This window comes from Scyliorhinus canicula, chromosome 17 (genome assembly GCF_902713615.1).
Source record: "Scyliorhinus canicula chromosome 17, sScyCan1.1, whole genome shotgun sequence".
Lineage (NCBI taxonomy): Eukaryota > Metazoa > Chordata > Chondrichthyes > Carcharhiniformes > Scyliorhinidae > Scyliorhinus > Scyliorhinus canicula.
In genome coordinates this window covers 10,594,411-10,618,345 of record NC_052162.1, presented here as the reverse complement: position 1 = coordinate 10,618,345, position 23,935 = coordinate 10,594,411, and the positions used below count along the sequence as shown (strand labels likewise).

Sequence of the window (23,935 nt, the reverse complement as noted above, 5' to 3'; positions counted from 1 at the left end):
TCATGGTGGGGGCATTGCAGAATGATAATGTGACACAACATATTAGAAGGAGATGTGGCTAGAAATGCAGTGGAAGTGAGACAAAAGTAATTGAATCTTACCTGTGCTTGGAAACAGCCAAGGAATGGAGTGCCGGATTGGTGAGTTTACGCGAGGGAGAATTCTTCACAGTGGCCACTCTTTAATGGGTTTAATTTCATCATTGAGGCAGAGTGAATAATTCATGAGGAAGAATGTGATTTACGGACAGGCTTACAAACTGCAATGCAAATAATCAGTGGTGGTCAAGAGCTACCCTACCGGCACTGTTTATTTACAGTGCTGTAGCATTGGTGCAAAGCAGCTCTTGCTCACACTCAGGAAAAGGCTATCATATCGACCCCAAGTCAAAAGCTGATCTGACTCTGGATTGAAGTTGGATTGAGAAGCCAGCCATGGACGTTAACTACACATAAACACATTATCATCGCATCCTGCTCCAGATACCATGATGCAATCGTCATTTAGAATCCAACCTGAGACAATAACATTTTTTGCATTTATTCTCTGGATGTGGACGTCACCAAAAAAAGTTAGCGTGTGTTGCCCATCCCTAACTGCCCTTGAGAGGGTGACGATGAGAACCCTTCTTGATCGACTGCAGGCCTTACGGTGTAGGTACACCTGCAGTGCAGTTGCGGCGGGAGTTCTGGGATTTTTGACCCAGTGACAGTGGAGGAACAGTGATAACGTTCCAACTCAGGATGTTTGTGACTTAGAGAGGGACTTGTAGGCGGTGATGATCCCACGGGTCAGCTGCCCCTCGCCTAGGTGATAGAGGTCTTCCATTTGGAACCTGCTGCTGAACACATAAATATAAATTGCCTAACAGACATGCATGGGTTATTGTACACCTGGTATGAGTGGAAAATTCAAGAGAAAATATTCAAACAGGTCATTGATGAAATATGGGAGTCACTCCAAGGCCAGAATTATTGTCCATGCCATGAACTGGGGCCATTTCAGAGGGCAGTTAAGATTCAACCACGTTGCGGTGGGTTTAGATTCACATGTAGGCCAGAGTAGGCAAGGACGGCCGATTTCCTTCCCGAAAGGACATTGTAGTTTGGCATTTAATAGAATCCAGTGGTTTCATGGTCATTGTTACTGATACAAGCTTCTTATTCGAGATTTAATTAACATACTGAATTAGAATTTCCCATATCTCATTGGCGGGATTCTCCATTGCCCGATGGCGAAATCGTGAACGGTGATCGGGCGGAGAATGGTTCCCGACGCCAAAATTGCGGCAGGCGGTTTGATGCCGGGTTGTGATGCTCTTCCTCCTCCAAATCGGCCTCACCTCGATGCGCAACGCGGGCAGTAGCAACCTCGTTTGCATATCATTATCAGGGCTGCCCGCGATGCTCCGCCTCTGATGAGCCGAACTCCCGATGGCGCGGTCCGCGTGCGGTCGTGAGCCTGGCGTGGCAGCTGTGGAGAAAGAGAAAGGGCGTGCGGACAGTGTCCACCACCACCATACTCCGCCGAGAGGGGGGCTTCTGCCAGGGCTGAGGGGAGTAGTGGGGGGGGGGGGGGGTGGCCAGGAGGTGAGCTGTGGGGTCGGAGTGGGCAGGTATGCACAACCGCCGCCATCTTTGCCAGTGCGAATGGTGCGTGTGTGAGGGGTGTAAGTGTACGCGCGACTGCAGCTTGTCAGCCCTGCGCATGTCCAGCACGAACCCACCATTTGTCATGCGTCCCGCAGGTGTTTCACCTGGCGCCGGTGCTGGCCCCTCCCCAGTAGCAGAATCGGTGCGGGTGTGGCACCGATATTTCCGTCGTGAAACACCACGGACCCTGCGTTGGCGTCAGCACTTAGACGCAGGAACGGAGAATCGTGCCTCATGTGTCTGAATCGTTAGTTCAAGTAACTGGATTACTACCCCAGTTGAGTGAAGTATCGTCGCCATACTCCTGGTGACCAGAGGCTGCTTTCCCCTTTGAGGGGGGAGCTGATTAACTTGAGGTGATTTAACCTGAGGGTCGCCACATCTCAGGCGAGGAGCAAGGTTGAGAGGGTGGGGCCTTCACTAATAACCTCAGCCGGTACAGGAATTGAACCCATGCTGCTGCTGTTGCTCTGCCTCACAGACCAGCTGTCCAGCCAACTGGGCTACCCTAGAAACATAACCACATATATCCATTTGTCAAAAGTAATGATTGAAAGTCATGGTCGTGGTAATCATGACCAATTGTAATTGATATTTCATGTTATGATGCATAAACAGTTCATAGTATGGACTGGAGCATCCAAACTACAGATAGCTTAAGGTTCAGGGTGGGTTGTTTTCAGGAAAACTAAATAACCCAATTTGGTCCTCAGCTGTGCTATTCACAGAAAGGTCACAAAGGACTGCCAGGAGGAAAAGAAAAGACATTTAACCAGAATTACCCTGTAATAATATGAAATTATTCCCTTAAAGCCAGAAGCTAGACAGCTGAATTCCACAAACTATTTTCTTTCCAGCTGCGGGAGATATCAGAAAGGCGTGTTTTGTGCAGACATATTTTGGAAACCCAAGTATGCAGCTGCTGCATTCACATCATTCATTAGATACTTTGCAAAGTGCTTCTGCTCAGTCCTGAGCAACAAGCGCCAATGACTGGCAGCCATTGATGCTATAGTTAGTACCTGTCACCTGCACCCTTGTATTATTCAATGGGCCTTGTCTTTACTGAAACAAAAATGCTGTGGATGCTGGGAAACTCCAATAAAAACAGAACATCCTGAAATTACTCAGCAGGTCTGGCAGCACCTGCACAGAGAGAAACAGAGTTAACGTTTCAGGTCAAGGGCATTTCAGCACAGCTTTGCAAAGTGCACAGTGAACGATGTGAATGCTGTAGCTGCAAACTGGAATTTGTAAAATATGCCTGCTTGAATTGATTCAGTGGCAAGTAGCATTCATGCCACACGATGACCGACTCCAACAAGGACTATGGAATACAGGACACAAGAGATGGAGCGGGAATGTGAAGAAGGGTTCTTTTAAAACTCCAGTCAGTGTAATGACCTAGAGCTTGCTGCACACTGATGTACCATCAATTGGACGTGAGACACGATGAAGATCCAAACTGTGGCTTTAATTAGGTAGTTGTTACCACGGTGGTCAACTACAGAGAAAGGCCGTCCGCCGGGAATTCTGGGTACTTATACCCCGCCTCAGAGGCGGGGTCTACTTGCCTCTTGACCAATTGATGAGCAGTCACATGACTAGTCCCAGCCAATCAGACGAGAGGCACATGACCATCCAGAGCCAATGGGAAACCAATGCTCTGCACCAATGGCAGTGCTCCCACTCATATCACCACACGCACCAGTGTGGTGGATGTGGGAGCAATCAATGAATTCAAAAGGGAATTGGTGAGGCATGTGAAGGAAAGTAAATTTCAAGGCTATACGGACGAGGCAGGAGTGAATGGATTGCTTTGTAGTTTGCCAGAATGGACTCAATGGGCCCCTTCCTGTGCCAGAAATGACTGTGAATCTAAGTGAGAATCTAACCATCTCCCCTCGACATTCACTGGCAATACCATGGCTAAATCCACCACCAGCATCATCCTGGGGGTTATCATATAAATACTGTGGCTTTAAGAGCAGGTCAGAGATTGGGAATCCTGCAAAGAGTAACTCACCTCCTGACTTCCGAAAGCCTGTCCACCATCTACAAGGCACAAGTCAGAAGTCTGGTGGAATACTCTGCACTTGTTTGAATGCAGCTCCAATAATAGTCCAGAAGCTCGACGGCATCCCGGACAAAGTAACTTCCTTGATCAGCACCCCATCCAACACCTTCGACTCTCACTCCCTCCGCCCAAAAAGCATGGTGACAGCAGTGTGTACCATCTGTAAGAAGCACTGCAACAACTCACCAAAGTTCCTTCGGCAGCACCTTCTAAACTTGAAATCCCTCCCACTTCAAAGGGTAAAGGTAGAAGGTTCATGAGAACACCATAACCTGCAAATATCCCTCCAGGCCACACCGCCATGCATTGAAATTATATTACCAATCCTCTGCTGTTGCTGGGCCGAAACTCTGGAACACTCTCCCTGAAGCACAGGGGGTGTACCTACACCACATTGTCTGCAGTGAGATGAATGTAGGAATGCCAGATGTTATATGTATTTGGTGCAGTAAGGGTTCAAAGCCTAGGTTAGTGTGTGTATGACTGCTGCAGTCATGTTTTTAAAAACCCTGGCTTGCAAGACAGCTAGGCATTTTGGGAGCTAGAGGTGCAATTAAAGCATCGTAAAAGCTTGTGCTCATAGATTTTTATTTATATTAAGAGTGTTCCTTGCGGAGACATTGGGTGTGATATAACCAAATTGAAACAGAGACCCGTGATGAGCATGTTCATCCGGTTATTGTCTGGCATTTGCAGTGCCAAGAAAAAACATGCTATCTGTCGGGACATGGTTTCAATCTGGGGCCTCAGTGAGGGAAGCCCCAACAACGCTGCACTTGGTCCCAATACCTGCACTGAGGAGCTCCGCTCACCAGAACCCCTCAGGGCAGGGAGAGAGTGGCATGCTATTTTTAAATGGTGCCTCGATCACACCCCACCCCGCCACCCAGCATGACCCACGAATCCACTCAAAGCCCCTACTCACCTATGTTGGGGTCCTCACACTCACAGGGCACCCTTGGGCATCCCTAGGCCTGATCCTCGCCATGGGAAAAATGCCCGCCTGGTACCTTGGCACTGCAAGGCTGGCATTCAGTTGGCACTGTCAGGGTACCAGACTGGCGGTGCCAGAGTGCTAGGTTGGCAGTGCTAAGGTTGCAGGCTGGTACCAGCCATACCAGGGTACCACCCTTCCTAGAGGGCAAGCACCTCAGGGCCTCTAATCCTCTGGAAGAGTGAGACAAGCCAGGTAGATCATTATAGAATCATAGAATTTACAGTACAGAAGGAGGCCACTCAGCCCATTGCGTCTGCACTGGCTCTTGGAAAGAACATCCCACTTAAGCTCGCACCTCCAACCCTCTCCACGTAACCCAACAATCCCACCTAACCGAAGGGCAACTTATCATGGCCAATTTACCTAACCCGCACATCTTTGGGAGGAAACCCACGCAGACATGGGGAGAACGTGCGGACTCCACACAGACAGTGACCCAAGCCGGGATTCGAACCTGGGACCCTGGAGCTGTGAAGCAACTGTGCTAACCACTGTGCTACTGCACCACCCCAGAAGAGGGCTGCTAGATTGCGCTGATTGTGTTCAGTTTAATGAGATGACGTAGTTATCGGGATATAATAGTCAGTGATAGACAGGCCACTGCTTGACTATCCACCTTACTAATCCTCTCTGCTCCTGTTTGTTATCTGAAGATCACAATAACTAATGGGAAACAACTGGCAGATTGTGACCGGTGACGGTTTTTAAAATAAAATGAGAGATCTGGAGATCTGATGGAAACTCTTAAAAACATTTATACAATTATAAATTGGGCAGCACGGTAGCATTGTGGATAGCACAATCGCTTCACAGCTCCAGGGTCCCAGGTTCGATTCCGGGTTGGGACACTGTCTGTGCGGAGTCTGCACATCCTCCCCGTGTGTGTGTGGGTTTCCTCCGGGTGCTCCGGTTTCCTCCCACAGTCCAAAGATGTGCGGGTTAGGTGGATTGGCCACGCTAAATTGCCCTTCGTGTCCAAAATTGCCCTTAGTGTTGGGTGGGGTTTCTGGGTTATGGGGATAGGGTGGAGGTGTTAACCTTGGGTAGGGTGCTCTTTCCAGGAGCCGGTGCAGACTCGATGGGCCGAATGGCCTCCTTCTACACTGTAAATTCTATGATCTATAAGCAATTTGCCACAACTGAATTATGATCTTGCATTAAAATGGATTTGCAGGGAGGCTTATAGTATGAAATATTCCAGCAGTCTGATGGTTAAAATGAAATACTTTGAGTTCACGGTTTCGCATAGCAAGAACCTTTTTAGCAAAATAGAGAAAGCACTGCTCTCAAATTGGTTTTAGCACTTAAAAGTGCTTTTTGTAATGAGGATCTATCAATATTCTTCAACATATTCACAGCAGGCAGCTTCAATCTCCCAACGTGTCAAACACCCCTGTTATCCCCCTCTCTCTTGCTGTCTAAAGTGTTCCAACTTTCTTGGCCACATTTTGCTTGATGTTATCCGAATTATAAAGATGAAAACTGACAACAACACTCCATCAGTCCAGAAAGTGCAGCCTCAGTCAGCCCTTACACTTACAGTAATACTTTCCTCAGTAGAAATGAGTCCGCCACACGGGAAATAAAAATGATAAAAGATTCAATCAACGCGTCTGGATTCGGAGCGTTTGCTGATTTTGTTTCACAGAGGCACATCGGGTTAGATACCCTGCTGTCCCCTCCACACTTGCCTCAGACAAACTGCTGAATGTGCCAACAGGCCATCCGATAATCTTGACTGAAAGTCGGGTCCATTTTGATGACTCAGGTCTATCACAGGACACTGGAAAGGAAGCTACCTCGGGCAACCAGGTCACCAAGTCCAGGTCTCCGCTACACATAGGGAGATGGGGGGCGATTGGGGGTGGTGTCCTGGCCAGCCTCTCAAGTTGGGTAGGCATGTCTGGAGGAGGGTTGGGATTGAGAGCGGGGGTGGGGGGGGGGGGGGGGGGGGGGGGGTGGGGGGGAAGCATGGTTTGCAGTTAAGAGCAATGTTCCCTCTAAACCGTATGGGCGTGCTGTGGAATAACAGTAAGGTTTGCACTGCAGACAAAACAAGCAAACTCCACAACAGTGACTGTTCCTTCAAGACGTGTGCTTGCATGGCAGTGTATCAAACTAATTGGCTACATACTTGGAAAGGACATTAGAGGGAAGATTGGTCAATGGGATTGTCCGGGGAATGGTATGGGGTGTGGGGTCTGGGATGTGGTCTATAGTTCTGACCAGGGATTGAATGGTTTATTAAAAGGTGACCAGAGTACAAGAATGAGGAAACCTTGCTCCAATTATGAGACTATGGGTAGATTACAGCTGGAGTACGATCAAGGTTTTGGTCTCCATATTTAAAGAAGGATATACTTACCTTGGGGGTTCATAGAATTTACAGTGCAGAAGGAGGCGATTCGGCCCATCGGGTCTGCACCGGCTCTTGGAAAGAGCTCCCTACTTAAGCCCACACCTCCACCCTATCCCAGTAACCCCACCTAAGCTTTTTGGACACTAAGGGCAATTTGCATGCCCAATCCACCTAATCTGCACATCTTTGGACTGTGGGAGGAAACCGGAGCACCCGGAGGAAACCCACGCAGACACGGGGAGAACGTGTAGACTCCGCACAGACAGTGACCCAAGCCGGGAATCGAACCTTGGACACTGGAGCTGGGAAGAAACTGTGCTACCCACTGTGCTACCGTACTTCCCAACTGGTTGTCCAGTAAAGGTTCAGCGCCCTGGATGAGAAGGTTGTAGGCTGAAGAGAGACTGACTAAATTGGGTATATAGTCTGTGGCGTTTAGAAGACTGAGAGGTGATATCATTGAACAAAACAAGATTCTGAAGGGGCTTGACACAGAGTTGCCCCTGAGACATTGGCCGGGATTTTCCGTGGTATCGGCAAAGATTGATGTCGGACAGGAACAGCGGTATTAAATCCACTGACAGCAGTAGTGTCTTTCTCGGCCAAATAGCGCAGCACTTGAAGCCACGGTTTCCAGGACGTATTGGTGGTGGGGCAGCCTCTGGTTGGCCTGAGCCACCAACAGAATAGACAACCAAGGATTAAGGTGCCAGTTTTAAAAATGCCCTGGCACTCCCTTGGCACTACTTGGGCTCCCTGGCACTGCCCAGGCACTTCCCCCTGGCACTACCATGGCACTGTCCCCTGTCATTGTCTGGGCACTGCCCAGACGCCACCTGGGTACTACCCCGGCACAAGGGGTGCCCAGGCAATGAAAGCCAGGGTGTGGACCTTACATACTTCAATCAAGTCATGCCTCACTCTCCAAAACTCCGTTGGGAACAGGCCCAGTCTGCCCAACCTATCCCCAAAAGACAATCCTCTCATTCCAAGTGTCTGGTCGACCTCCTCTGTGTCATGTTCCTTGTATTGTTCTCCAAGATAGCAGCCAAAGTCATAGTGTTTACCAAGAACATTAAGCTATGTATTTAAAAGAACGCTATTTTATTTTACACTACTTTAAATGGTTCGCACATTCTACTGAGTAATAGCTAACAAAATAACAGTATTGAATCTCTGTTAGAGTAATGTATTATGTCTCTCTAATGCAACCAACGCGCTGTCTCAACCTCGCACTATCCTGCTCCATAAGCTTCTCCCAGAATGCCGAGAGGCGCAGCCTTTTATCAGACTACTCAGTGATGCCATCTAGTGTTGAGATATGTGAACATCATCTTGTTAACCCTTTATTCTCCATAGACTATACATATCATTACACTCTGAACTGCCTCTGACACATTCACATAACTTGAAACAAAGTGAGGGGCAACTGGGAATTTGTAAAATTTTAATCGGGCCACAAGTAGATTTTTAAAGATACTTATAGATTAATTGCTATTTACTTCTTCAGAAAAACACCTTAGTATGGAAAACATAAAGAATGACAATCAGAGCTAACACATCAATAACTGTACACAATATGCCAAATATGATGCTCTCTCTACTTGGTTAATTATATTACAGCTATCTCTTGTTTAGCACTCCTAATGTGATCCTAGAAAACAGCACGCTGAACAAAAATGTACAAAACAAATACCACTTTCCACTAAGATGAAGGAATATTGATGGGCCATTTAGTAAATGGGGAAGTGAAACCACTTAAGAACAAAGAACAAAGAATGTACAGCACAGTAACAGGCCCTTCGGCCCTCCAAGCCTGCGCCGACCATGCTGCCCATCTAAACTAAAATCTTCTGCACTTCTGGGGTCCGTATCCCTCTATTCCCATCCTATTCATGTATTTGTCAAGATGCCCCTTAAATATCACTATCGTCCCTGCTTCCACCACCTCCTCCGGCAGCGCGTTCCAGGCACCCACTACCCTCTGTGTAAAAAACTTGCCTCGTACATCTCCTCTAAACCTTGCCCCTCGCACCTTAAACCTATGCCCCCTAGTAATTGACCCCTCTACCCTGGGAAAAAGCCACTGACCATCCACTCTGTCTATGGCCCTCATAATTTTGTAGACCTCTATCAGGTCGCCCCTCAACCTTCGTCATTCCAGTGAGAACAAACCGAGTTTATTCAACCTCTCCTCATACCTAATGCCCTCCATATCAGGCAACATCCTGGTAAATCTCTTCTGCACCCTCTCTAAAACCTGGCTGCTTTGATGTGTTGAGGAAGAGTCTTTAGAAATGTTGTGGTCAGCATCAAAGCAGAGTTCTTGAATGCATTCAAGCGTGAAGGGAAAGATAAATGAATAATGCACCAAAGCTGCGGTGTCTGAACCATTAACCTGTTAATCACAGTCTGGTGAAATATATTGCTCTGTGAAAGTGGTATGACAAAGGATGCTGTGAAATTAAACCTTTTCAAGTGTTGTGGGCTTTGCAGGATACCCCTGACACTTGTAACTGCGGCTGATTTAAAGGCATTTGTCTGTGGGAGCAGATGGTAGGAAAAAGAAAGTGTTCTTGCATTGATTCTTCTCTGGACTTCTTGGTCTGCTCTTCAGCGGTCAGACGGAGCAGTTCAGGCTGAGGGGGGCTTGGATGGGGGAGTTCAGGTCACCTTCATGCATGTGTGCTGTGTGTGTGTGTGTGTAGAGGGGGGGGGGGTGACCTGTTATTCCCATGGTGAGGGGGAGAATGCCCCCTCATTGACGCGGATTTAGGGGGTTCCCTCCTTATCAGCAGGGAGGTCAGGATTTGCGTTGTGAGGGGGTGCGGGTCTGCCACCAGACTTTGGGATTTGGCCGACTGCTTAATATGCCATCCTGATACTGGAATTTTCAGGGAATCCAACCATGCTTAAGTTTGCACGACAAAGGATTGTGACTGACACCTGGAGGCCACTCCTAGAGCTAGCAGAGACCAGTCGCCATCCTTCGCTGGCGGAAGCACTTCGACTCCGGAACAGAGAATCCCAGCCATAATTAGGTAGATGGAATATGCATATCATTAGGTGCAATATAGATAATTAGGTAGAATTCAAATATAATTAGGACGTTACATTTGAGGGATTAGTATTTCTTTAATAGAAATGAGGAGGTCGGTCTTGTGGCCCAGGGGATAGCGTCCCTGTTTTGAGCCAGAAGCTTTGGGTTCAAGTCTCTCCCAAGGATGTTATCATTGAATCCCGATAGTGCAGGAGGAGGCTATTCGGCCCCTCGAGTCAGCACTGACCCTACAAAAGAGCACTCTACCCAAGCTCACGCCCTAATCCTCTTACCCCTCCTATCCTTTTGGACATGAAAGGGAATTTAGTGTGACCAATCCACCTAACCTGCACATCTTTGGAATGTGGGAGGAAACCGGAGCACCCGGAGGAAACCCACTCAGACACGAGGGGCCATGCAGACCCCGCACAGTCACCGAAGGTCGGAATAGAATCAGGGTCCCTTGCTTTGTGAGGCATCAATGCTAACCACCGTGCCACCCTTAGTGGCCAAGGAAGGTGTGTTGGAATCTTACCAATATGCTAATGGCCGGCGGGATGAGTGGGAGAGACGCCTGGTCAGCAATGCTTGATGTGGAGTGGTGTCCCTCAAGCTATAAGCAAGTCATCTGTTCCAGGAATAGCCAGCTATGACTAGCTATGAAAACAGACAAAAGTCTGCCTCAATGAGCCACTAGGTGTGGGAAAACGGCAATGAATTGAAAAGGTCACTCTTTTCGAAAGCAAAGAAGGGTTAAAGTTTCCCTCCAGACACAGAGATATTTCTGGTACGGCACATAAAACAGGTGTCCATTTACTGAAATCTACCAGAATGCCTTTGAAAGCTTTTTGAACATTAGTCACCTGGTGCACTGTACTGTGAGAAAAATAGAATATTTAAATTCTGTTTTACAAGTCAGATAGTGTGGCTTTGAGAAAAAGGTATTTTAAAGTGGTATTAACAGGCATGAACAAGTATATCCAGTCTTGACTGTAATCTGGGAACATTAATGAAGTAAGTTTAAAAAAGGAAAATTGTAAAATGTTGGTCCCAGATAGAACTAGGTGTCACCCATATTGTGTGTAAATTATCAAGCCACTTAAGATAATTGCCACAGAAATGAAACGTCGCACATCACCCTTACAAGATGAACAGATGCGGCAGGCTGGATTCTCTGAATCTAGGGCTATGTCCGGCAGATCCGTGGCATTTTAAGTGAGAAAAATCGATGAGGCCCCAGCACCGATCTTCCGACCGTGAGGGGCTAGCAGCCCTGGCACATAAAATGCACAGCCTTCCCGATATAAACGCCTGGAGAATTGCTGGGTCCGTGGCCGCACATGTGCCCGGCGATGATCTGCAGGGGTTGCGCCGTACAACGTGGCGTCGGCTGAGCATGGTCCCGACCTGCCAGATTGTGCCCCCCTGGACACCCGCTCGCCACCCCCGGGCCACCCCCCCACCAGTCCCCCCAGCCCTCACCGAAGCCCCCCCCCACCCCAGCTAGCAGCAGGGCGCCCGCCCAACTGTGGCGACGCTGGACACAGTCCGCAGCTAACATGCTGAATTCCCGATGCTAAGACCATGAGTTAACCACGTGGTCGGGAACTCGGCCCAATGGGGGCGGAGCATCGGGGGAGGGTCTTTAGGTAAGGTCCTGATGCCGTCCCAACAGCGTGCGGCGCGCTCCTCAATGATGCCGTTTTGGAGGGGGCGGAGCGTCCGAAAACAGGCGCCGTCCCAATTCGGTCGTAAAAAGGGATCCTCCACCCAATCGCCGATTATGAAATCGGCGGTGGGGAAACGGAGAATCCTGCCCTGTAGCCAGGAAGCGCCTGGTTGGACAAAAAAAATTAAAAAACTATGCAGCCTTTGGTTGAACTATCAGGAAAAAAATGGAAGAATGTTCTTCGATCAATCTTTTTTAAAGATTGATCGAAGAACATTCTTCCATTTTTTCCTGATAGTTCAACCAAAGGCTGCATAGTTTTTTAATAACATTAAGAAACAAGTAAACTGACATCGCAAGCGGTTTTCGCACAGAAAACCTCACTACCTCATGCTAATGGAATCCTCAACAACTAAATAAATTACTAATGATGTTACCTGACAGGGATAATGAAGGGGGGATGGATGAACCCACACAGAGAGCTAACACCCACATTTGCAAAAGATGAGCTAATTAGGTTAGAAAAAGAATAAATGGGAACTTCACCATTGAAAATTCAGAAGTGTCGGAATCCTCACCAATGCCGCTCATGACGGCAAATACATAATCAGATATTTCTGCACTTACCTGACGACAGATATCACAGAATGAAATAATTGTTCCGGTGCAGAGGGAGTCCATTTGGCCCATCATGTCTGCACTGGCTCTCCAAATGAGCATTATGACTTAGTTCTATTCTCCTGCTTTCTCCCCATATCCCTGCACATTGTTTCTATTCAAATAATATTCTAATGACTGCTTCAGTTGAACCTGCTTTCCAGGCCTTGCATTACAAACCCGAAACACTTGTGTGAAAAGGTTTTTCCACACATCACTTTTGCTCCTTTTCAAATCACACTGCACCCTCTTACTCTTAATCCTTTTACGAGCGGGAACAGTTTCACCCTAACCTGCTCTGCCCAGCCTCCTCATGATTTTGAACATCTCCATCAAATCTCCACTTAGCTTCTTCTCTCCAAGGAGAACAGTTCTAATCTCTCCAATCTATCCTCAAAACTGAAATTCCTTATCCCTGGAACCCTCTTGTAAACCTCTTCTGCACTCTCTCCAATGGGTTTGTATCCTTCCTGCAGTTTAGCACCCAGAACTGGCCACAATATTTCAACTGAGATCTAACTCGTATCTTGTATAAGTTCAGCCTAACCTCCTTGCTCTTGTACTTTGTGCCCGATTAATAGAAAACAGGATACTATCTGCTTTATTAACTGCTCTCTGTTGTATTTCAAATAATGACTTATCTAAAATATATATCTTACTCTTGAATCCACCAGGATATAAAATGACCATTAGTCTTCTCGTTGAAAGATGAACTATTTAATGAGTAATAAAATAATAAATTGTGAGTCCTTTTACTCAATACCAAACTAGCAATAAGGAATTAAAGTACATTACAGATACCTATATAACTGTGCACTATTATAACAAACTAGTTCTAATTTATCTCACTCTAGCTATTCTATGTCTTGCTTGTTCACTGTTCTGAATCACATCATCATGTCATCATCATCATCTGACTGAGAAAAGGCGGGAAAACAGTTCTTATAGTATCTGACTGTGAGCCATCTAGTGTTTAAATGACTGTACTATATTTACATACATTGATAGGATTTACAGAGCAGAATGAGGCCATTTGGCCCATTAAGTCTGCACCGACCCTTACAAAGAGCACCTTACTCAAGCCCATGTATTTACCCTATCCCCATAACCCCCACTTAACCTTTTTGGACACTAAGGGCAATTTAGGGTGGCCAATTCACCGAACCGCACATCTTTGGACTGTGGGAGTAAACCGGAGCACCCGGAGGAAACCCATGCACACACGGGCAGAACATGTAGACTCCGCACAGACAGTGACCCAGACTGGAATTGAACCTGGGACCCCGGAGCTGTGAAGCAACTGTACTAACTGTGCTAACCACTATGCTACCATGCGGCCCATAATCATGTATATTGATATCTGAATATCACTACATCCTCCTTTCTTTTTAACATTTTCTTTGAAATATTTGAAAAGAAAATTTACATAAGAAATGCAGTGTAAACAACAAATTCAGATGATTGGGTTGTCTTCTTCTCCTTGTCAATCTCCTCAACTTCAAAGGTGATGGAGAACTGTCCAGTTTGTTGTGAATCAGTACATTGAATTGCATTCTGCTTTGAAGTTGTTTGGAAACGGTCTGGTTCAAATCAATATCTGGAAAAATGTTGACAGTATCTTTGACTTGAAGTAGTGTCATGTGAGAAAACCTTTAAGAAATGGGTGTTTATAAATGGGTGTGTATATAAATGTCTGTAGTGAGAGTACCTTTAAGAAATGGGTGTTTATTACTGCAGTGATGCCAGAGAGTGGATGGAGCTGGGCTGTCTGTCAGCTTTTTTACTTTCGCTTTAGGCTTTTTGCTGCAGGGTGGGTTTGGTTTCATTTTAGTTTAGGAGAAACTGCAACACAGCAGGGTGTGTGTGAATCTCTGCAAGCTTATGAATGTCCATTTGCTGATTTCAACGTGGTAACTGTTCTCTGTGGTGAAGTTAAACCTGAGGTGCTTCTGTTAAAGGTTTTGTTTTTTAAGTCTTATGGATGTTAAAAAGAAAGCTTAAAGGATTACTGAGTGTTGTCGTCTTTGGGTATTTTTATTAATGGTTGCTAAGCTGTTCGCTGTATGTTTTAAAAAGGTTAACTTGAGTTCATAGAATAAACATTGTTTTGCTTTAAAAAATACTTTATCATTTCTGCTGTGCCACATCTGTAGAGTGGACCATGTGCTCCCCATACCACAATCTATTAAAAGTTGTGGGTCAGGTGAACTCCATGATACACTTTGGGGCTCTCTAAACCCTGACCCATAACAATAGATCTCTTCTATTTATTCTTAGAATGGTTCCATTAGAAGTTCTGATCAGATATGATCTTGGTAAGAATTGCCTAATTATGTGAGCTTTGTCAGACCAACCTCCTTCAGGAAGTCTGAATCTAACTCTATCATCATCGGATAGAGTAGACAGTTCTTTCGAACATTGATCAAAATATCTTTTCTGGCCCATTTTTTGTTGTTGCATTCTTTCAAAAAGATTTTGTTGTTCTTGGCCAGGAAAGTGTAATTGAGGTAATGTTGTCCTCTACACTCTGTTGCACAACACTTGAGATGGAGATAAGCCTGTCGATAGAGGAGATGTTCTGTAATTGAGTAAAAACCTAAGTAAAAATCAGAATAGGATTCTTTAGATTTGCTAAGTAGCTGTTTCATGATGTGAACACCTTTCTCTGCTTTTCCATTTGATTGCGCAGAGTGTGGATTCTAAAACTAGGGGGCATAGTCTAAACATTAGGGCCAGACCGTTCAGGAGAGAGGTTAGGAAGATCTTCTTCATGCAAAGGGTGGGAGAGGTTTGGAACTCTCTCCCACAAATAACAGTTGAAGCTAGATCAGTTATTAATTTTAAATCCGAGATAGATAGATTTTTGTTCAGCAAAGATATCAAGGGATATGGGCCAAAGGTCACAGATCAGCCTTGGTATCATTGAATGGTGGGACAGGCTCGAGGGGCTGAATGGCCTACTCCTGTTCCTGTGTAACGAATGCTGCCCTAGTCTCAAGAATGGACAAAATAATTTATACTGTTTGTCTCAATATCTCCCTGTGGTAGCAATTTCCATATTCTCACCACTCTCTGGGCAAAGATATTTTTCCTGAATTTCCTATTGGATTTCTGCTGAAAGGTTATCTCAACCTGGTGTGAACTCTTTCTGTTCCCTCAGGGGCACAACTGACACAATCTCAGGGAGCTGTAGAAAATAGCACACCAGGGGCGAAATTCTCCGACACCCAGCAGGGTCACAGAATCGCCCGGGGCCGGCGAAAATCCTGCCCCCGCCGTGGCCGGAATTCTCCGCCACCCGGGAATTGGTGGGGGCGGGAATCGCGCCGTGCAGATCGGCGGGCCCCCCTCGCCGATCGGCGTGCCCCCTGCGGCGATTCTCCGGCCGCTGAGAGGCCAACCCCGCCACCGTGGTTTCAACCACCTCTGGTGGCGGCGGGATTGGCGGCACGAGCAGGCCCCCGGGGTCCTGAGGAGGGGGGCGCAGGGCGATCGGACCCCAGGGGGTGCCCCCACGGTGCGGGCGGGCCAGTGCCATGGGGGCACTCTTTTTCTTCCGCCGCCGCCATGGCCTCCACCATGGCGGAGGCAGAAGAGAACCCCCTGCTGCGCATGTGCCGGTGGTGACGACAGCGGCAGCTGACGCACCGGGGCATGCGCGGACTGGCGAAGGCCTTTCGGCCAGCCCCGACGCCGGGCGGCGGGCGTCAAAGTCCATTGGTGCCAGTTTTGGCGGCAGTCGGCGTGGCGCCAACCACTCCGGCGCGGGCCTAGCCCCCAAAGGTGCGAAGAATTCCGCACCTTTGGGGAGGCCCGACGCCGGAGTGGTTGGCGCAACTCCGCTACGCCGGCACCCCCCGCCCCGCCGGGTAGGGGAGAATCCCGGCCCAGGTCTCATCAGCAAATTCAAACACAAATCTCAGTCCTCAGGCACCATTTTTAATTTTATTTCAGCCCTGACATTTCCTCCCGCCCTGGAGTGAGGTTGCAACTGAAACGTAAAGGCTGCCTGGCCAATCGGCCTGAAGGACAACCATAAGAACAGGTGGGCTGTGGAGGGTTTGAGGTCAATTGATCCTGTGGCTACTTGATTGTCGGCAAACACGCTTCTGACTCTCACGTGTGCCCGCCAACTTAAATATTTCTCAAGAGCATGACGATGTTGGGAAGGGCGCCCGACATCTCGCAGTTTCACAAGCTTCCGGGCGCCCGCCTGAGCAACGTAAACTTCTGGCCACTCAGTTGTATCAAACCACGCCACATGGATTGTAGTGCTCAAAAAGTGTCTCACAGGGCAGCACAGTGGTTAGCGCTGCTGCCTCATGGCGCCGAGGTGCCAGGTTCGATCCCAGCTCTGGGTCACTGTCTGTTTGGAGTTTGCACATTCTCCCCGTGTTTGCGTGGGATTCGCCCTCACAACCCAAAAGATTTGCAGGGTAGGTGGATTGGTCACGTTAAATTGCCCCTTAATTGGAAAGAAATTAATTGGGTACTCTAAAATTATTTTTTAAAAAGGTGTCTCACTACGACCTTCTCAAAGCCAATTAGGGATGGTCAATAGGTGCTCACAGGAATGAATCAAAAGATGTTCTGCATTAGAAGAGAACCTTCTGTGATGTTTTAACTTTTTCTGATGATAAGTAAGATTCTAAAACTTGGGTATAATTGGGTACTAATAATGGGATGTAATCGAGATTGATAGAATTTAAAGATAGCGGGGCGATTAAGTGAAGGATATGTTGGATTTTAGGGTGATAACATATATCTTATTCCTTCAGGGCATCGCTGGCCAGGCCAGTATTAATTGCCCATCACTAATTGATAGTGAACTGACTAGTTTCCTCAGGCATTTCAGAGGGCTTTTAATAAACAACCACAGTGTATCTAGCACAGTGGTTAGCACTGTTTCTTCACAGCGCCAGAGTCCCAGGTTCGATTCGCAGCTTGGGTCATTGTCTGTATGGAGTATGCACGTTCTCCCTGTGTGGGTTTCCTCCGGGTGCTCCGGTTTCCTCCTACAAGTCCCGAAAGACGTGCTTGTTCGGTGAATTGGACATTCTGAATTCTCCCTCTGTGCACCTTGTCAAGCGCCTGAGTGTGGCGACTAGGGGCTTTTCACAGTGACGTCATTGCAATGTAAGCCTACTTGTGACAATAAAGATTATTTATTTAAAATCTGAAGTCACATGTAGGGCAGACGATTTCCTTTCCTGAAGGACATTATGGAACCAGATGAGTTTTTACAGCAGTTGACTTTTAATTCGACTTTCAATTCCAGTTTTTTATTGGATTCAAATTTCACCATCTGCTGTTGTGATGTTTGAAGATTACCCTGGGTTGCTGGATTATTAGCCCTGTGGAAATTCACTGCGCCACTGCGTCCATGGTTTTGTATATTGTGACATATGATGAGATCTTCCTTGGCAAAGGACATTTGGACAATATCATCATTTACCCAGAGATTTCAAGTCACTGTGAAGTCAGAAAAAATCAATGGCTCGGATGCCATCAGTTGAAAGAAGTTATCCTAACCTTGTATAGATCAACGGTGAAAGCACATTTGGAACATTTTGGCCACCCTATTTTCAACAGAATATTGCGGGATTTGCTGGGATCAGAGTTTTGGACATAATTGTGAGACCAAATGTTTTAAATTACGTGGATAAATTCAGAAGATGGAGCTTATTTTTGTTTAAGAAGGTGACGGGTGGGGGGGGCGGGGGGGGGGGGGGGGGGGCGGGGGGCGGGGGGGAGAGGGGGGAGTGGGGAGGGGGTGGGAGGGGGGGTGACATACCCCAGCTATTTAATGTGGCTGCATGCAATTATTTATCTTGGACTGTGGGTGAGGAACTTGCTTTCAAGTTTGTTATGATCTTATGAAAATCAACAAACCTAAAACAAGACCTGCGATTGAAAAGATCATTTGCCTCCATGAGCTCGTAGCAATAATTATTTTAAATAAGAGTGCGATGTATACTTAAAAGAGGGTTTTCATAGAATTAACAGTGCAGAAGGAGACCATTCGGCCCATCGAGTCTGCACCAGCCCTTGGAAAGAGCACCCCACTTAAGCCCATGCCTCCACTCTACCCCCGTAACCAAGTAACACCACCTAACCCTTTTTGGACACTAAGGCCAATCTACCCATCCTGCACATCTTTGGACTGTGGAAGGAAACCGGAGCACCCGGAGGAAACCCACGCACACACGGGGAGAACGTGCAGACTCCACACAGAGTGACCCAAGCCGGGAATCGAACCTGGGATCCTGGAGCTGTGAAGCAACTGTGCTAACTACTGTGCTACCGTGCTGCCCAATAGTTGTAAGGACATATGTCAGGGTTAATAGTTGTAGGGACATATAGAGATAGAAGGGATTAAATATTCGGTGGAGTATGATAGATACTGAAATGCTGATACTTAGTAATGTTAATTCAATGTTTGGTCTGGGATGAATATCACGGAATATCTGATCAGATGATATTCTAAGATTTGCTTCATTTATTTTGACACAGTTCAATTTTTCATCCATTGGAATTTCCCCCACGGTTTGTTCACTCTCCTGTCAAAGTGATACAAAACAAACTGGAGAACACCTGAGGAAATTACAGGCGTACACTGATTTAAGTCCCATGGACAGATTACCTACACTTTGCAGAAGTATAAAACTTAGAGCAACTGGGCAGACATTAATAATAAAGGACCTGACACCAGAAGAAGAAATAAATTAAAATGTCAGTGCATAATGTGTAGATATATCCCTCAGGACACGTCTCAGCTCCTGAAAACACCACATATACTAGCTGGTGCAAATAATGAAATATCCTGTTTTGTACCTGTGTACAGCCTGATCTGTAACAACAACCAGCATCAAAATAGCGCCTTAAGGAATTTTGGCTCTTTGTGATTTCAAAGCTTTCTAAATATCTATGTTTTTGCTGTCACACTGTCCGACATAAGGAGATAAATATACCTGTCTTAAATTTCACTCTCTGATATTTTAGTGGAAATAGCAATCCGTTCATCTGAAATGAATTGAAGCATCTGCTGGAATATCAGAGAGGAGTTTTATACAAACACATCAAGTCTTTGCTCGTGTCGCACAGTGTAATTTCAGGAATATTATAATCAAAATATATTTTGCAGCTTGTGTGGCTGGAGGGCAGTGGAAAGTGACAAAGCCACGGCGAATATAAAAGCCGAGCCAATGAAAAACGTTCAAATGCTTCAGCACTTAACAAAAAATCCTACAGCCAAACAAAGCTTCCAACTATGTGTGTAGCTCGAGAAATAAGGGAAATCTATAAAGATCAGAACATATTCCTGTTTGTTCCCCTCTCTGTTGTAGGAATTCATGACATTTCACAAGACAGAGAGGAACAGAGAGCAAGGGAGAGACAGGGATTTAGAGAAATACAGGGATGAGGGAGAAACAGAGAGAGAGAGAGAAAAGTAAAGAGATGAGACAGGGGTGGGTGTGAGAGGGAGACAGAGTGGTGGAGCAGAATAAGACAGGAAAGAGACAGAGAGAGGGAGACGGAAGTTGAGAGAATGAGGGAGATTCAGGGCAAGACGATATTGGCTCCATTGACTTTGTCATTGGGCCTGCTATAACCTCTTATGTATATTTGCCCTCCTTACCATTATTGGCCTTTCATTTTTAACTCCAATCACTCTCTGTTGATTTTTATGATACCGCATAACCCTCCCTCCATCGATCTCTGTGTTTCCCTCTCTTTTCTGCATTTCTCTCCATCTCTGACTCTCTATGTTTTTCTTTTCTACACTCTTGACTGTCAGGGATGTGCTCAAAGGTGCAGAACACGAGAAGGCAGAAGGACACAGAGAAGCAGTAAAACCAGGAGCATGAAAGGACAAAAGAGAAGCAAAATAGTAGAAGTGGAAAACAATCAATAGAAACGAGAACAATTGGATTCAGGGAATTAGTACGGAAGAAAAAAGCAATATCAAAAGAACGAGAAGAAGGGTGAGATGAACCCTATTGGGCATCCTTCAGGCTTGGAAAATTGGTAAAGAATCTGAATCAGATGATTCTGGATTTTCTTAGAAATGGAGGATTGATCGACCTATTCCTTGTGGTACAATTATATTCTGTAGCCATGGGTTTTACTATAGGCCTCTTCAGATAGCATCAGATTACACTGGTGTTATAATTAGACCAATAAAGAATAAGAGTCCTTTTGATGAATCATATTTTGCAACATTATAACATTTGTGAAGGTCTTTTCTCCTTGGTGCCGACGCAGACCGACAAATCTGTTTGCTGTTCTGAACCTTCTTTAGTCTTTCACAGAATGTGGTGCCACTGGCAAGGATAATATGAAATGAAAAATGAAAATCGCTTATTGTCACGAGTAGGCTTCAATTAAGTTACTGTGAAAAGCCCCTAGTCACCACATTCCGGCGCCTGTCCGGGGAGGCTGGTACGGGAATCGAACCATGCTGCTGGCGTGCTTGGCCTGCTTTAAAAGCCAGCGATTTAGCTCAGTGAGCTAAACCAGCCCCTGTCACCCATCCTTAATTGCCCTTGAACTGAGTGGCTTGCTAAGCTATTTCAGAGGTCAATTAAAACTCAATCACACTGCTGTGGTCTGGAGTCATTTATCGGCCGCACGAGGTGAGGACAATAGATTTCCTCCCCTAAAGGACATTGGGGGCTAAATGGGTTTTTACAACAATTGAATAAGATTTCATGGTCCCCATTACTGAGACTAGCTTCCAATTCCACATTTCCTAATTGAATTTAAATTCCTGTCACTACCGTGATGGGATTTGAACTTGTGCCTCCAGAGCATTAGCCTAGACTACTCGGCCACATTACCATGACACCTGGATTCAGAAAACCAGGCTGCGAGAGCATTCAGTTTTGCAGCAATCTCAGGTTTCCTGCAAGTGCAAGGGGCTATTGACTGTACTCAAGTGGCCCTGCGATCTCCTGGCAACAGCCAGTCACATTCATTGACAGGAAAGGTTTCCACTCTTTGAACATGCAGATGAAATGATCATAGGAAACGACCCCTGTATAATTGCACTCGGTTCCAGGGAGTCCCACGACACCTACATTCTGACCCATTCCCAGGTTTATTAAGGATCCCAGCGACTGAAGGGCTGGCTTCTTGGGAAGACTGCTGGGCTAGATTCTCCAATTTGGAGACTATGTCCTGACGCTGGAGAGGGAAGGGTGGTGTTTTACGACCGGAATGTCAGCGTCCTTCATCTGGTGGGGGCTAGCATGCACCTGCTCTCGCTGACGATACAGTCGGAGAATTGCCGGGTCTATGGCCGTGCATGTGCCTGGTGGCGGCCAGCAGCGGCCGTCCGTGCAAGATGCCGCCAGCTGGGCGCAGACCCGGCTTGTGAAACAGTGCCCCCGCTTCGGCCAGATTCAACTTTCCCAATCAATTTTCCCAATCAATGCTTCCTCTCGGTGTCTTCAGCAAGGATTGACATCCAGGATTTCAATCTCTCCTTTCAGTGTTCTTCTCTCTTGGATTACCACATGTATTCGAGCTTGCATACTCTCTCTGATACCCAGCTTTGTCAATAGAACACTACTGATTCACAAGCTGTATTAAGATGTCACCAAATTTTATAAGGCCACGAAGGAGTCCACACCAAGTAGTTCGAAGAGTTTATTTACAATAATTATTATATACATCACATGGTAGATCCCAAGGGGACTGCCTAACTGGCTGGCTTTATGTACCATACAACTAGACATTGTTTGGAGGTAACCCGCCCTTTAACGGGGAGCTTCTACAATGTTCACGGGGAAGTTAATTGCTCCTACCCCATAAGGTACCTGTGGGTTATAACACCTAACTTTTGATTTACCTTGGATGTCTGGCTTTTTATTTTACCTTTGGTTAGGGGCAGCAGGGTAGCATGGTGGTTAGCATAAATGCTTCACAGCTCCAGGGTCCCAGGTTCGATTCCCGGCTGGGTCACTGTCTGTGTGGAGTCTGCACGTCCTCCCCCTGTGTGCGTGGGTTTCCTCCGGGTGCTCCGGTTTCCTCCCACAGTCCAAAGATGTGCGGGTTAGGTGGATTGGCCATGCTAAATTGCCCGTAGTGTCCTAATAAAAGTAGGGTTAAGGGGGAGGTTGTTGGGTTACGGGTATAGGGTGGATACGTGGGTTTGAGTAGGGTGATCATGGCTCGGCACAACATTGAGGGCCGAAGGGCCTGTTCTGTGCTGTACTGTTCTATGTTCTCTATGTTCTATGGTTCTTGCAGTTGTCTCTTTATCTCCGAGCACTTTCTTTGCTTTTTACTGTAACTTCACCCAACGGGACCTTGTCCAACTTCTTGTTTTCTGTTCCTTGAGCTTAACTGTCTTCCAGAGACATATTTCTTTCTCCCAATTCCTGTCTTTCTTTTGTCCTTTTGGGGAATCTGCTTTGTGAAGCTCCCTGGTCCTGTCCAAATCATTCTGGGTCCAGCTTAAAACTAAACCTAGAGGTTCTTTCCAACTGAGAGTGGCCCCTGGATGCTAAGCAACAGCTTCGGTTTTTGAACTCTCTGTAATTGCTTTTAATTGCCTTTAATTACAATGCAGGCACACTTTGAACTGAAAGAAAACTCACAGACCTTTATTTAACTTGAAGCTAACTGAAGTTTAATGCTTTCTTACACAGAAACATTAAACCTACTTAAAGCTATACCTTACTACTTATTTCTTATACCCACAAATACAAATATTGATTACTTAAAACGACCTCTATTCCTGACACTGCTGAGGAGACATGCAATGCAAGACGCGCCTCGACCAGATCCTTCGACTGAGCAGGCGATTGGCCTCCGAAAGATGAGATTCAGATGTTTGAACTGCTCAGATAGGGCTCTCCAATACTCACCACGGAGACTGCCCCAGATCATCATCACCTGATGGGCCCTGTACAACCTCATGCCTGAGAGGGAGACATGAGTGACTGAGATGTCGCCTCAGATAATGAACTTAACACCCTGTTCTATTTCTGTCATTGCACATACCCATTATTTAATGTACAAAAGTGAATAAAGAATTGGGTTCAGTCAAGCGTTGAGAGCAGTCTTTGAACATCAAGTACGACATAAATAAAATAAATTTCATACTGAATTATTTTTTGATGAAAAGTGATTTTAATATAACCCTGATTGTATTGAATGGTCCCAGCATTGCGCTGTATGAGTTTATTGTCATCCAGGGAGCAGACATTTGAAGGTCAATAAATTACTACACTGGCTTTCACTTAATGCACATTTATTTTATTATTTACTCTTGTTAAATGTCACTGTGACAAAACAGGAACAGTCTATCTTTAATTTATGTCAATTTTAAATAGTTTAAAGGAAATTAGGTTTCGAATCTAATCTTGATGTCAGCTGTCCAGAGATATCCATGTGAGATGGTCAAAACTGGCAAAACCAATGCCCTGGTTGCTGAATTTTAGTTTTGGCAAGACATGGAGGCTGGGATTCTCCAAA

General features: G+C 46.2%; 1 long non-coding RNA gene across 1 annotated transcript in view; it reads left to right on the top strand.

Annotated features, from left to right (window-relative positions):
• LOC119952084 overlaps positions 1 to 20,813 on the top strand; it is a 170,921-nt gene extending 150,108 nt beyond the window's left edge. The window contains exon 4 of the long non-coding RNA XR_005457756.1: positions 20,250 to 20,813. This is a non-coding gene — a long non-coding RNA (uncharacterized LOC119952084). The remainder of the gene's footprint in view (positions 1 to 20,249) is intronic.
• The last annotated feature ends 3,122 nt before the right edge of the window (positions 20,814 to 23,935 follow it).